Below are 15,209 nucleotides of genomic sequence, written 5' to 3'. Positions count from 1 at the left end.
GTTTAGGAAGAGTTGTGGGTAAAAAATAGGAAGAGTGATGTGGGATGGCACAGTGAGTGTTAACTAAGTCCTAATCTCAAAGCAGGAAATAGGTTGGATAGGATGAAAGTAGAGAGATAGAAAAAAAAGAAATAGAAAGGGGAAAAAAGAGACCAGAAAAAATAGAAAAGTAAAAATTAAAAATATTATAGAGATTCGTAAACAAACTATTCAGAGAAGAAAATGAATTTAATGAGAGAAAGGGAGGGATATAAAGGAGATGTGAAAAACTTAAAAATAAAAATACTTAAAATATTATATAGGTATAAAGAGGTAGTACTGCTATTAAGGAATTTAAGTCTAAGAGGTTTTGAATTGAGTAATAAATTTGTGGATTAAGTGTGTACACAATGGGGGATAACGTCTAATAATTGACTACGGGTTTATCTGAGGATGTGCAGAACAGCAATTAAGTCACATAAAGAACGAAAGAGAAGAACAGATGAAAAGGATAAGAAAGAAAGAAAAAAGATCAGAAGTTCAATAGAGCTAAACAAAAACAAAAACAAACACAAAAAAGAGAGAAAAACTCACACTCACTTATAACCCTAAAATAAAATTCTAAGAGGACAAAAAATTACTATAAAATATTTTTTTTCAAAAAAGGTAAAATTTAAAGATTAAAAAATTTTTAGAAAAAAAAATTTTTTTATAAAATATAGAACAAAAAATTCTTTGACTTTTTTGGGAAGGGCGGGAAAACTCCTGTATCTCCCTTGTGTCCGTAACCAGCCCCTTGTTGGAGTCTCTGGTCTGCTTGTGTTCCTGTGGCTTGGTTGGTTACTTAAGTCAGTCTCTTTGAACAGGCAGAAAAATGCTCTGCAACCCTCCTCCCAGGTTAGTTCAATGGGAGGGAGGTCTGCTTTAAGTATCACAAAAGAGGGAGATGGCTTTTTCCTTGGGTTTGTAGGTGCTTTGATGAGGCTAGGTTCTGGGTAGAGGTGAGGCCTTTCAGCAAACAGTAGCTTTTCCCGGGGGCTGGTTTGTGAGAAACTCACACTGCCCAGCCTGGAGCCATTCTCAGGGTTTCTGTTTACTGAATTTCAATTGATTGTCAAGGCTGCTAAAGGGAGGGGCAGCCTCTGGCTCTGATTACCCAGTGAAGAAAGCCACTCCTAGGGCTGGCGCCTGAGCTGGGTGACTTTTCCCTGTGTGGAGCTGAGTCTGGCAGGTCAGGTTAGGCTCTTTTGACCTGCTAGATGTCTCTAGATTTATTCCAAGGCCTGAGTTGGTGCTAGCAGCTCCACCAAGCTTTGTCGGTATCCAAGATGGTCTCCGGTACTGGGGGGCGAGGGGTGGCCTTCCCTCCTCTGCTCCCTGAGAAGGAGTGAGTACGTTAGGCTGCTATGCACGCCGAGTCTTGGTTCCTGGGTAGTCTCTGGTCTGTGAACTGCAGGATGAAGATGTCTGCTCCTTGTCAGTTCTTGCTGGTGTTGTGTAGAATCCGCTCATCCACCTCGTCTGGCTGCTTCGTCCTGGTCTCTTTGTGATTCAGGTATGGCGGCTGCAGTCGCTTCCGCCACCACTGCTGCTGTGGCGGCAGCTGCTGACAAGTGCTCAGGGCTGTCTCCTTGCCTGTATTTTCTCTCTCTGGCCTAACTCTCTGTGTGATGGCACACTTGGTGTGATTCTCTGGCTTAGTACTGTTCACTGGAGCTCTGAAACTGCTTTCTTATGCGAGAGCCTGTTTAGCCTCCAGCTTCTCCTCTGCCATCTTCCCCTCGAAGCCTTAAATGAAATTTTATGTAATGAGATTCATCTACTCACTGGGAACTGGACAGCTCAGTTTCCAAATTAGGAAGCTGAAATTCTCAAAAACATAGTGATAAAATATAATCCAAGCAGGGCGCTAGTGGCTAATGCCTGTAACACAAGTTAATCAGGAGGCTAAGATCTGAGGATCATGATTCAAAGCCAGCTCAGGCAGGAAAATCTGTGAGCTCTTATCTCCAATAAACCACTAGAAAACCAAAAGCGGCACTGTTGCTCAAGCGGTAGAGTGCTTGCCTTGAGGTGAATAGTCCAGGGACAGCGCCCAAGACCAGAGTTCAAACTCCACTCCCAACCAACACACACACACACACACACACGCACACACACACACACACACACACACACACACAATCCAAGTGAAGAAGGTTCCATTGGATACTAACTGCATGTCTGTGAATTATCTAAGTTTTTCTGTCTTATAGCAGTTACCACTCACCTAGATTGACAGCGGGAGGAAAGGGGTGGGAGATAAACACAAGCTACTTGGGATACTGAGAGCTGCTCCTTGAAGGTAAGGGTTGTGCATGAATCTTTTCTATATTTAGTAGACATCAAAGTGTGTAGAATCCTGTAGTTATAAAAATGTATTTCAACATGTACAACAGATGCTCTGTTTATCAAAATAGGAGAGAAATCAGACAGGTGGATTCTATAAATATACAAGCAATATATAGAAAATTTGCTACATTCTATTCCATGATAGGCTCTGGAATAAACTTTGGTTTTCTGTACATACTAGGTAAATATTCACACACTAAAAAACAGAAGTGTAATCCTTTATTACGGTTAAAATATATAGAATATCTTAATGAAATATATTTGTGGACCTATTTTTTCCTTAATTTCTTCCACTCCTGCATTAAAAATGGCTCTAAGAGAAAAGTTTCTAGATGTGTAAAATATGAACTCCATCTATTTCGTTTGTTGAATTTGTACTTTAGATAGGATTTAAGTCCTTATTTCATCTTTAGGCTTAGGGCTAGGAAAAGAATAAGTAATCTCAACAGATTGTCATGCCTCACTTTTAAGGAGAGTTATGTATTTATTAGGAGAAATATGTATTGGTCTTGGTAGCTAGGAAACTTCAAGAAACAAAAGAAAAAGAACAATTCCACAGCAGTCTCAAGTATTTGCATATCTTCAAGTGAACATTAGTTGCTCTTTATTCTATAGCATATTTACAAGGATAGTTTTACAACCTATTTCTAAGCTATTGTCATCCTCCAGAGTAAAGTTCAGGCATGCCTATTGCTCATTATATAGATCGCAGTTGCTCAAACTCAGAACCCATTTTTTGTATAGGTTTCACCTGGCTACCTTTACCTCACTCAGTAGCACTGAGGGCTGGGAGATTTATTTCAAATATTTAAATACACACAAACACACACACACATCACTGGCTTTCACTATTGCTGTAAAAATTAAGTCCCTTTTGTCCCTTACCCAAGAGTATCATAAATCGTGTACCATCCATGAAAATGTGACAAGTTCATTATTAACTTGCAAGTAGGTTAAATCTCTAGCCTCATACAATTCTACATATTCATATGAAGAAAAATATATACCTAGAGTTTTGGTGTGCTACTACATTATGAAGCTCTCAATTTTCATTTTTTTAAAAAAATACATTTTTATTGTAAAAATAATGTACAGAGGGGTTAGAGTTTCATGAGGAAGGTAATGAGTATATTTCCTATCAAGCATTGGAAGGCAGCTCAGTGGTAGAGTGCTTGCCTTGTAGGCATGAGGCCCTGGGTTCAATGCCTCAGTACCACATACACAGAAAAGGCCAGAAGTGGTGCTGTGGCTCAAGTGATAGAGCACTAGCCTTGAGCTGAAGAGCTGAGGGACAGCACCCAGGCCCAGAGTTCAAGCACTATGACTGGCAATTTAAAAAATCTGTATCAAGTTCATCATATTTGCCCTATTTTAGAAATTGGAAGTCACATGTTTCCATCAGAACTAACTATATTTAATGGTACAACTTTCTACGGTGTTTTTAGGACCTAATAATTTGTGGATATGCCCCAAGGCTTTTTACTAAAAGCTGAGGGAATAGGTCCAAAAATGGAAGCCTATAAACAGTCAGAGCATTATTATGTAGCTTTAGTTCACTGTTACAAAAGAGGAGTGCAAATCAATATGATGGTTCATCGTTACAGGACCAGAAGACATACTAGAAACTGACATCAGAGAAGAGTCAGTCACTGTAGGAAAACGCAAACAGGATGCACCAAAGGATGCAATCATCAGTGTCCAAATAAGCAACACAGAATGGTATAAAGTCATTGCAAGCATATATTTGATGAGTGGTTCACATCAAGAATATATAAAGAACAACATCCCAACAATAACAAACAACCTGATTTTACACTGTGCAAAGAATTCAGATGTTTCTCCAGAGAAGACAATTAAAATGTTAACATGCACATAAAGGTGTTTAACGTCACTAATCACTAGGAAAGTGTAAGTCAAAACAATGAAGAATATGACCATTTCATATGAATTAGGATAACTACAAAAAACAAAGTAACAATACTGACAAAAGTGTGGCAAAATTGGAACCTTTCTATGGGAAACAGTATGGCAACTTTTCCAGCAATTCAAAACAGGATTATTCATGCCTGTAATCCTAACCAGTCAGGACAAGAAGCTGAAATCCAAGGATCATCGTTCCAAGCTAGCCTGAGTAGAAAACAGGAAGTGGACCTGTGTTTTAAAGTGGTAAAACACTAGCCTTGAGGAAAAGTTCAGAGACAGTGACCTGGCCCTGAGTCAAGCCCATGACAGAAAAAAAATGAAAGGAAGGAAAGAGAATTGTCATATGATCCAATGACTCCAATTCTGGGCATATACTCTAAAGATCTAAAAGCAGGGTCTTGAAGAAACCTTTGAGCACTCATATTCATTTTGTACAATACTAAAACATGGAGGCAATCCAAGTGGCCTGATACAAATGAATACATTAAATAAATGTGGTTTATACATACAGTGGTATATTACTTCAACTTTAAAAAGAATTATTTTGTGACAGATGTTATATTATGGCTGAATCTTGGGGACACTGTACTACATGAAATAAGCCAGTCATAACAAGATCAAATATTGCATAATTCTACTTATATCAGTTACATAGAACAGTCAAATTGATAGAGACAGGAAACAAAATCGTACTTGATGGAGATCTTGAAGCAGAGGAGAGTGGAAAATTATTTTAATGAATATAGAATTTTAATATTGGAGGATGATATCAGTGTGGACATTGAACTTGTACAATATTGTAAATATACTTACTACTATGTTGTAATCTTAAAATGATTAAGATAATAAAACCTGGGAGAAGAGAAGGAGAATGATGAAAGGGTAAATATGATCAGGGTACATTGTATGCCTATGTGGATATATCAAAATGAAATCCACTTATATAACTAGGTAATGCTAATACAAAGTGTAAAAAGATGATCAATTTTAAATTGTTTGCATTTGACCACAATTTCTGGAAAAAAAAGAAAAAAACAAACACAGGCTGGGAAAAAATTTAAATTTCCAGTAAGCAATAAACCTGGGTTCAAAACTATATCTCACTTAAGTGTGTGAAGCTGTTTTGTAATGTAATGAGAGAAGGCTCAGGAAAATCACCCCTTTTGTACAAAAATACATAGTGAATTTGCCGTAATTTGGATGTTATCATACAAATTTTAAAAATATAATAGCATATGTAGCATCTGAGATATGTTTCCTCTTTTTCTTAAGCTTCAAAGTAGTTTCTACTTGCACACAAAATGCATCATCTATTCTGCTTACAAAACAGTAAAACATTACAGGTGAGGTCTATAGCCCTTAATATACATAGCAATACATCTGAGGTGCCTACCATAATATCCACCCTTCCTTTCTGAATCAATAAAGACACCTTTCCATTTAACTGAACACCAGACTAAGTAAAATAGTGATAACATTTCCCAATAGTGATAATATTTAGATAACAGTACAGAGAAAAATTTTTGGGAGGTTATTGTGAATGGGGTTGCTCCCTTTATTTCCCTCCCTTCTTGTACATTGTCAGTGTACAGGAAGGCAACTGATTTTTGTGGGTTTATTTTGTATCCTGCTACTTTGCTGAAGTGATTTATGATTTCTAAATGGATGGAGTTCTTGGGATCGAGAAGGTATAAAATCATGTCGTCTGCAAAAAGGGATAGTTTATCTTCTTCTTTTCCTATGCAGATCCCTTTAATATCTTTTCCTTGCCTTATTGCCCTGGATAAGGGTTCCAGGACTATATTGAAGAGGAGTGCAGACAGGGGGCATCCTTGCCTTGTTCCTGATTTTAGGAGAATTGGTTTTAGCTTTTCCCCATTACGTATAATTGGCTATTGGTCTGACATAAATGGCTTTTATTGTTTTAAGAAATTTTCCTTTTATTCCTATTTTCTCCACAGCTTTTAGTATGAATGAATGTTGATTTTTATCAAAGGCCTTTTCTGCATCTGTGGCGATAATCATGTGATTCTTGACCTTGGCTCTGTTGATGTGTTGGATTACATTTATTGACTTATGTATGTTAAACCATCCCTGCATTTCTGGGATGAAGCCTATCTGGTCATAGTGTATTTTTTATGTGTTTCTGGATTCTGTTAGCTAGAATCTTATTAAGGATCTTTGCATCTGTGTTCATCAAGGAAATTGGCCTGTAATTCTACTTTTTGGTTGGGTCTTTGCCTGGTTTGGGGATGAGTGTGATATTGGCATCGTAGAATGAGTTTGGGATAGCTCCCTCCTTCTCTGTTTCTCTGAAGAGCTTGAGGAGTATGGGTAATAGCTCTTCTTTAAAGGTCTTATAGAATTCTGCTGTGAATCCATCTAATCCTGGGCTTTTTTTTGTTGGAAGACTTTTGATAACTTCCTGTACCTCGTTGTAGGATATTGGCTTATTTAATTGGTTTACTTCTTCTTTGCTCAATTTGGGCAACTTGTATTTCTCTAAAAATGCATCTATTTCTGCCAGGTTTTCTTTCTTTAGAGAGTATAACTTTTGAAAGTAGTCCATTAGGATTGTTTGGATATCTTGGGTACGTGTGGTGATTTTTCCCGTAGCATCCCTAATCCTGTTAAAAAGGGTTTTCTCTCTTTTTTTTTAAATTAATCTTGCCAACGGTCCATCAATTTAATTTATTTTTTCAAAGAACCAGCTTTTTATTTGGTTAAATTTGGCTATAATTTTCTGGTTTTCTAATTGGTTAATCTCTGCTCTTAATTTGGGTATCTGGCTCCATCTAGTAACTTTAGGTTCCATTTTTTTCTTGTTTTTCTAGCTGTTTTAATTGCAACATGAGATTATTTACTTGGTCTGTTTGCATTTTCTTGATGTGGGCACTGAGAGCAATAAATCTGCCCCTCAGGACTGCTTTTGCTGTGTCCCACAAGTTTCTTTGCGAGGTGTTTTCATTTTCATTGAGTTGTAGGAAATGTTTTATTTCTTCTCTGATCTCTTCTGTTACCCAGGCATTGCTAAGAAGTGTGCTGTTCAATTTCCCTGTATTAGAGAAATTTCTGCAGTATGCTTTGTTATTGAGAACTAGCTTAATTCCACTGTGGTCAGATAGGACACAAGGAATTATGTCGATCCCTTTGTATTTGCTTAAGTTCCTTGCATGAACTATGATATGGTATATTTTGGAGAAAGTTCCATGAGCTGCTGAGAAGAATGTGTACTGTGTTGTTTTAGGGTGAAATACTCGGTAGATGTCAGTTAATTCCGCTTGAAGTATGGCCTCACTTAATTCAGTAGCTTCTTTGCCAATCCTCTGGTTGGTGGACCTGTCCTTTGGTAAGAGTGGTGTGTTAAAGTCTCTTAGTATTATCGTATTGCAGTCTATTTTATTCTGTAAGTTTGAGAGTATTTGTTTAACCTATGTGGGTGCACCAATATTTGGGGCATATAAGTTGATGATGGTAATATCCTCCTCTTGGATTGTTCCCTCTATTAATATGTAGTGTCCGTCCTTGTCTTTCTGTACTGATTTTAATGAAAAGTTTATTTTGTCAGATATCAGGATAGCTACACCTGCTTTCTTACTGGGGGAATTTGATTTGTAGATCCTTTTCCAACCCTTTACTCTGAATTTGATTTGTAGATCCTTTTCCAACCCTTTACTCTGAATTTGTTTGTATGTTTGGCTGAGTTTTTGGGGTTATGAAGATATAGTGTCGTTTCATCTGCACAAAGGGATAGTTTAACTTCTTCTTTCCCTATGAGGATCCCTTTAATGTCTTTGTCTTGCCTTATTGTCCTGGCTAATTGTGCCAGGACTATATTGAAGAGGAGTGGAGAGAGTGGGCATCTTTGCCTTGTTCCTGATTTTAGGAGAATTGGTAGTAGCTTTTCCTTATTACTTATAATATTGGGTATTGGTCTGTCGTGTATGGCTTTCATTGTTTTAAGAAATGTTCCTTCTGGAAGTGGCGCTGTAGCTTTAGTGGTAGAGCACTCGCCTTGAGCTGAAGAGCTGAGGGACAGCGCCCAGGCCCAAAGTTCAAGCCCCACGACCGACAAAAAAAAAAAAAGAAATGTTCCTTCTGTTCCTATTTTCTCCACAGCTTTTAACATAATGTTGTATTTTACCAAAAGCCTTTTCTGTGTCTGTGGAGATAAGCACGTCAATCTTGACTTGGCTCTGTTGATGTGTTGGATTACATTTATTGACCTATGTATGTTAAACCATCCCTGCATCTCTAGGATGAAGCCCACCTGGTCATAGTGTATGATTATTTTGTGTGTGTTTTCTGGATTCTGTTAGCTAGAATTTTGTTAAGGGTCTTTGAATCTGTGTTCAAGGAAATTTGTCTAATTCTCTTTTTTGGTTGAGTTTTTGCCTGATTTGGGGATGAGTGTAATATTGGCGTCATAGAATGAGTTTGGGATAGTTCCCTCCTTCTCTGTTTCTCGGAAGAGTTTGAGGAGTATGGGTATTACTTCCTCTTTATAGGTTTTATAGAATTCTGTTGTGAATCCATCTATTCTTGGGCTTTTCCTTATTGGAAGACTTCTGATTGCTTCCTGCATCTCATTGTGACATAGTGACTAATTGATTTACTTCTTCTTTGCTCAGTTTGGGGAACTTCTGTTTCTGTAAAAATGCATCCATTTCTGCCAGGTTTTCTTTGTTTAGAAAATATAACTTTTGAAAAGACTCCTTTAAAATTGTTCAGATATCCTGGCTACTTGTGATTTTTCCTATGGCATCCCTGATCTTGTTAATTTGGGTTTCCTCTCTTCTTTTCTTAATTAATCTTGCCAACGGTCCATCAATTTTACTTATTTTTTCAAAGAAACAGATTTTTGTTTTATTAATTTTATCTATTATTTTCCTATTCTCTATTTCATTAATTTTCAGCTATTAGTTTGATTGGCTTTGTCTAGTAACGTTGGGTACCATTTTTTCATGTTTTTCTAGCTGTTTTGATTGCAATATGAGATTTTTTACTTGGTCTGTCTATTTTCTTGATGTGGGCACGGAAGGTAATAAATTTGCCCCTTAAGACTGCTTTTGCTTTGTCCCACAAGTTTCTTTGTGATGTATCTTCATTTTCATTGAGTTGTAGGAACTTTTTAATTTCTTCTTTAAGTTCTTCTGTTACCCAGGTTTTTCATAGAAGTGTGCTGTTGAATTTTGATGTATTTGAATAATTTCTACGGTTTGATTTATTATTGACAAGTAGCTTGATTCCACTGTGTTTGGACAGGACACGGGATTCGGTCAATCCCCTTGTATCTGCTTAAGTTCCTTGCATGAACTATGATTTTGGAGAAAGTTCCATGAACTGCTGAGAAGAATGTGTATTGTTGTTTTAGGGTGAAATACTGGGTAGATTTCAGTTAGTTCTGCTTTTGGCTTCACTCAATTCAGTAGCTTCTTTGCCAATCCTCTCTTTGGTAGACCTGTCCTTTGGTGAGAGTGGTGTGTTAAAGTCTCCTAGTATTATTGTATTGGGATCTATTTTATTCTGTAAGTTTGCTTAACATATTTTGGTGCGCCAATGTGTGGGGAATATAAGTTAATAATGGTAATATCCTCCTCCTGGATTGTTCCCTGTATTAATATGTAGTGTCCTTCTTTGTCTTTTTCTATTGATTTTAATGAAAAGTTTATTTTGTTAGATATCAGGATAGCTACTCCTGCTTTCTTACTGGGGGCATCTGATTGGTAGATCCTTTTCCAACCCTTCACTCCGAGTTTGTATGTTTGGCTGAGAAGTGGGTCTCCTGAAGGCTAAAATGGATGGGTCATGTTTTCTGATCCAATCTGGAGTTCTTTTTCTTTTGATTGGTGAATTAAGACCGTTAATATTAAGAGATAATACAGAGAGATGCATTGTGGTCCCTGTCATTCCCTGTTTCTATGAGATTTTCTTCTTTCCTTTCCTTCTGTGCTTGCTCAGTTAGAATTCTATTAAAGCCTGTCTGGTGTGGGTCCCTGTTCCTGGTTGCTTTCTTCAGGTTGTGTTCCCCCTATTGTATTCTTTGTAGTGCTGGCTTAATGTTTATGTATTGATTTAGTTTTTCTTTACTTTTAAAGTTTTTCAGTTCTCCATCCACTGTGAATGCTAGCTTTGCCAGTTATATCAGTCTGGGTTGGCAGTTATTGGCTCTCAGGGCTCGTATGGTACTTCCCCAGGCCTTTTTTGCATTCAGTGTCTGTGTGGAGAGATCTGCATTGATTTAATTTTTTCCCATTGTAGTATACCTGCTTCTTCATTTTTGCTGCATGCAAGATTGTTTCCTTATTTTTCAGATCTACCATTTTTTACTATAATGTGTCTAGAAGTGTTTCTCCTGGGATCTTGCTTCTTTGGTATTCTATATGCTTCTGTTATGTAGGTAACTTGTTCTTTTTTGAGATGGGGGAAAGTTTCACAGATTATCTTTTTGAATAGGTGTTGCATTCGCTTGCTTTGATATTCCTCACTTTTGTCCACTCGAATTATATGAAGGTTAAATTTCCTGGCACTATCTGCTTGCTCTTGGATTTCCCTTTGGCATAATTTAAGTGATTTTTTTTCCATATCTGAGATTTTTTTGGTCCAGTTGGTGTATTCTGTCTTCTGTATCTGACACTCTACATTCCATTTTGTTCACTCTGTTAACTACAGCTTCCATTGTGGTTTGCATGGACTCATTTCTGGATTCAATGTTAGTTCTCCAAATACTAATCTCACCTCTTAATGAGATGTGTGCTACCTCTATTTTTGTACTAATCTCACCTCTTAGTGAGGTCTGTGCTGCCTCTGTGTTTGTACTAATCTCACCTTTTAGTGAGGTGTGTACTGCCTCTATTTTTGCATGCACCTCCTGTGTGATACCTTGCATCACTTTCAATATTTTGTCCCTGTGTTCTTTAAATTTCTGGTCTATTTCTCACTTTAATTCTTGAGTCATTACCTCCTGCATCTCTTGGATGTAACTTTGTCTTCCATTCCTGCTTTGCTCCCACTGGGCCTCTCCCCTGGATAGCTGCTGTCTTTTGGGGGTAGCTTGCTATACAGGGTGTTGATAAGGCTTGTAATTTTTTTCTGTTATTTTCAGGGATTATTGTAGACTAATCTGAAATTTTGTTTTGGTCAATAGATGTCTGCTTTGCTTGGTTGCTCTTTCTGTGCTGGTAGAGAGAGTTTGTACCTGCCTGGTCTCAGTTCTGTTGGTGGCCAACCTCTAGCTTCTACTCTGACCGATGTAGGGTTCTGTTCTCAGCTCTCTGCTGTAGAACAATGGCAGTTCCCACCTATAGAAGGGTTGAGCAGCCTAGAATGTTCCTGTTTATTCCAACAGGTGCTCTTGGTGAGATCGGATGTGCTGGATGTACTCTCCCATTTGCTGGAGTCTGCTATGGGCTCCTGATTTTTTTTTGGCCGGTTGTGGGCTTGAACTCTGGGCCTGGGCGCTGTCCCTCAGCTCTTCAGCTTAAGGCTGGTGCTCTACCATTTGAGCCACAGCACGACTTCTGGCCCTTTCTGCATATATGGTGTTTGGGAATCAGATCCAGGACCTCATGCACACAAGACAAGCACTCTAATCCTGAGCCACCTTACCAGCCTGACCTCCTGACTATTATCAGGTGCTGGCGGCCTGCGTTGTCCAATAACCAGCCTAGGATATATGGGTCGGGTTCTGGTTGGGTTTTGGCTTCTGGTTCTCTTGTGCTGGACCCCTGATCTTTTGCTGTCAGAGGCATGATTCCAAGGCGGGTGCAGTTCCTTGTTTTTCCCCCCTCTGCTGAGGCATATGCTAAGCTTCTGAATTCAGTTGGGAAGAGTTGGTTGTGTTGCTCAGGCACTGGATCCCCAGGCCTTGTCCCCGCCCCTGCCCTGGGGCATGCCAGTTGGACCTGTGCTGCTGTGTATCCTGCCTAGGTTACACAGCCTGGAGTACACATTTCAAATTTCTTCCACTGTAGGCTGTTTTGACCCAGGGGCACTGTTCCTGGCTTGGGCATTTGCGCTCCCTTCCAGGGGCGCTCTTGCTCTAGCCTGGCCAGCTGGGTGTGCTCCATGGGCTGGTGGAGCTCTCAAACTATTCCCAGTTTTAGTGGATCCTGTGGGGGAGGAGTCTGGGTCAGGGTCTGGGGATTCCCACCAGCTCTGGTCTCCCTTGAGGGATACACTGTCCCCTGGGGAGTACTCACCCTGGAGTTAGTTGTTGTTTCTGTGTGATGTAGGTCATTGGTTGCCATTGCAATCAGAGTTCAGTTGAGATGGTTGTGGGCTGGGCAGGGTGGTGATGGCTCTGTGTGTTTCACCTCAGTCTCTGTCTCTGTTGATGCTGTTTGGGTTGGCGCCACTGGATGGACCTCCGGCCAAGGAGTTGGGGAAGGGGTAACCAGTTAATGAGATAATAGTCTAACAGACTTTCTTACTCAGGTTGTCTTTAAACCTCGATTATCAGATCTCAGCCTCCTGAGTTGCTACGATTACAGGCATGAGCCACTGGCACCAGCTTTTTTGAAAAAGCAACAATTAATAAGGCAGATACCTTAGATCATGCCTGTAATCCTAGCTACTCCAGAGGCTAAGATCTGAAGATGATGATTTGAATGTAGTGGTGCAAAAACGTTTGTGTGAGTCTTTTATCTCCAATAAACTGCTCAAGAAAATCCAGAAGTGAAGCTTTGGCTCAAGTGGTAGAGTGCACTCTTGAGCAAAAAAGAATCTCAGGGACAGCACCTAGATCCTGAGTTCAAGCTCCAATTCTGGCACACACACACACACACACACACACACACACACACACACACACACACACACACACACACACACACTGAAAAGTAAATAGACAATGTGAAGAAATCAAGGACAAAAAAATTGAATATTGTAAGGACTTTTGGGTTTAGAGGCATGACTCAGTTTGTAGGACAATAGCTAATGATTGAAACTTTCAGGTACCAAGGACTTAAAAAAAAAGAATTATCTGCCCTGTATTTCCCTTTTTTCATATTCTCATTTGGGAACTATTTTCTTTTTAAAAAACCAAATATTGCTGTTTTAGTGGTGATATACAGCATGGTTAACTTTCTCTATGTCATGTAACTAGTACATTTTCTTCCTTTTACCTAGTCTCATCTGTTCCCCCATTCTCATCCATTTCCTCCCTCCCATCTAGACCCTCGAGTTCCATAGTTCACTTTCAACAATGTCCAGTACAGCCAGTGGGCTCTACTGATGCAATTTTTCATCCACTTTCCAGTGATTCTGTTCCCTTCCCCTATCTTTCCTTAGATGTGCACGTATATTATATAATGTATATTGGGTTAAGAATACAGAGTCATCACAAAATGAATAGATGAATTAAGACAAGTTCCTTTGTTTCCTTATCTTTGTAATTTTATTCAGTTATATGTATTGTTTTATACACATAAGAAGAGGTGCTTGGGTATTACAATTTTGTGATTTTCTCCAAAGCCTGTCCTCTTCTGTTCTTATTATATATGATGCCTAGAATCATGTACAGTTTGTCATATCCCCTTGAGTTTTAAATCTAACTTTCACATATCAGGGAGAAAATGTGCCATTTGTCTCTATGATCTTGGCTTAACTTTCTTAACATGATTTATTCTAGTTCCATCTATTTCCCTGCAAATGACATTATTTTTTTCTTTCTAATGGCTCTTTCTGTAAAATTTCATTGTATATAGATAGCATAATTATTGGATCCATTTATTTATTGTGGGGCATCTGAGTTTTGTACATAACTTGGCACTGTGAATTGAGCAGCAAGGAACATGGTTATGCAAGTGTCCTTGTCATATTATGGTTCATGATTCTCAGGTTAGATGCCTAGAACTGGTATGGGATGGTATTAGAGAAGGCCTGTATTTAGATTTTTGAGCAACTTCCAGACTGCTTTCCAGAGTGGTTGTATTAGTATACATTCCCACCACCAGTGCAGTAGGATTCCTTTTCATCCACTTCCCAACAGCATTTGTTTTCAGAATTCAGAATATTTGGGTAAGATGGTACCTCAGGATTGCTTTGATTTACATTTTTATGGCCAGGGATGATGAACCTTTTCTGATGTTTCTTTGCCATACTTACCTCTTCTTCTGAGAAGTCTCTCCTTACCTCCTTGCCCATTTAGTGATTGGTTTATTAGGTTTGGGAGGGGTAGTTTCCTGAAATCCATGTATACATTGAATATTAGCCCTTTGTCTGATGTATTGCAGGTAAATATCTTTTCCCAATTTGTTGGTTGTCTTTTTAGTTTAGTGGCTATGTCCCTAGTCTTTGCAGAATTTCTTTCCTTTGATGTAGTCCCATTTGTTGGGTCTCTCTCCTATCTGTTGTGCCCCTGGGACTCTATTCAGGAAGTCCATGCCTGTACCTACAATTTCTAATGTCATCCCTATTCTGTGTTACAGTAGTTTGGCTGATTTTATGGTAGTTAATCCATTTTGAATTGATGTTAGTGCAAGCAGAGATCCACTTCTAGTTTTCTGACTATAGCTGCCCAGTTTTCCCAACACCAATTGTTGAAAAGGCTATGATTTGTGTGTGTGTGTGTGTGTGTGTGTGTGTGTGTGTGTGTGTGTGTGTGTGTGTGTGTGTGTGTTGGTTTTGGGGCTTGAACTCTGGTCCTCAGCGCTGTCCCTCAGATATTCAGCTTAAGGCTAGTGCTTGAGCCACAGTTCCACTTCCCATTTTCTTGTGCTTTATTGGAGATAAGAGTCTCATGGGCTTACCTGGCCCTGCTGGCCTTGAACAACGATCCTCAGATCTCAGCCTTCTGAGTAGCTAGGATTAAAGGCATGAGCCACAGGCAACTGGCAAGGCTATGTTTTTCCACTGTACATCTTTCACTCCTTTATCAAACATCAGATGATTGTAAGTATGTGGTTTTATTTCTG

At 38.9% G+C, this 15,209-nt stretch overlaps 1 pseudogene; it reads right to left on the bottom strand.

The window, feature by feature from the left end:
• Positions 1-1,456: 1,456 nt before the first annotated feature.
• LOC138818932 (Golgi to ER traffic protein 4 homolog pseudogene) overlaps positions 1,457-15,209 on the bottom strand; it is a 38,052-nt pseudogene continuing 24,299 nt past the window's right edge.

This window comes from Dipodomys merriami, unplaced genomic scaffold (genome assembly GCF_024711535.1).
Source record: "Dipodomys merriami isolate MVZ:Mamm:240054 unplaced genomic scaffold, mDipMer1.0.p SCAF_798, whole genome shotgun sequence".
Lineage (NCBI taxonomy): Eukaryota > Metazoa > Chordata > Mammalia > Rodentia > Heteromyidae > Dipodomys > Dipodomys merriami.
Note: the sequence above shows the minus strand (reverse complement) of the source record. Positions and strands in the feature narration are given on the sequence as shown.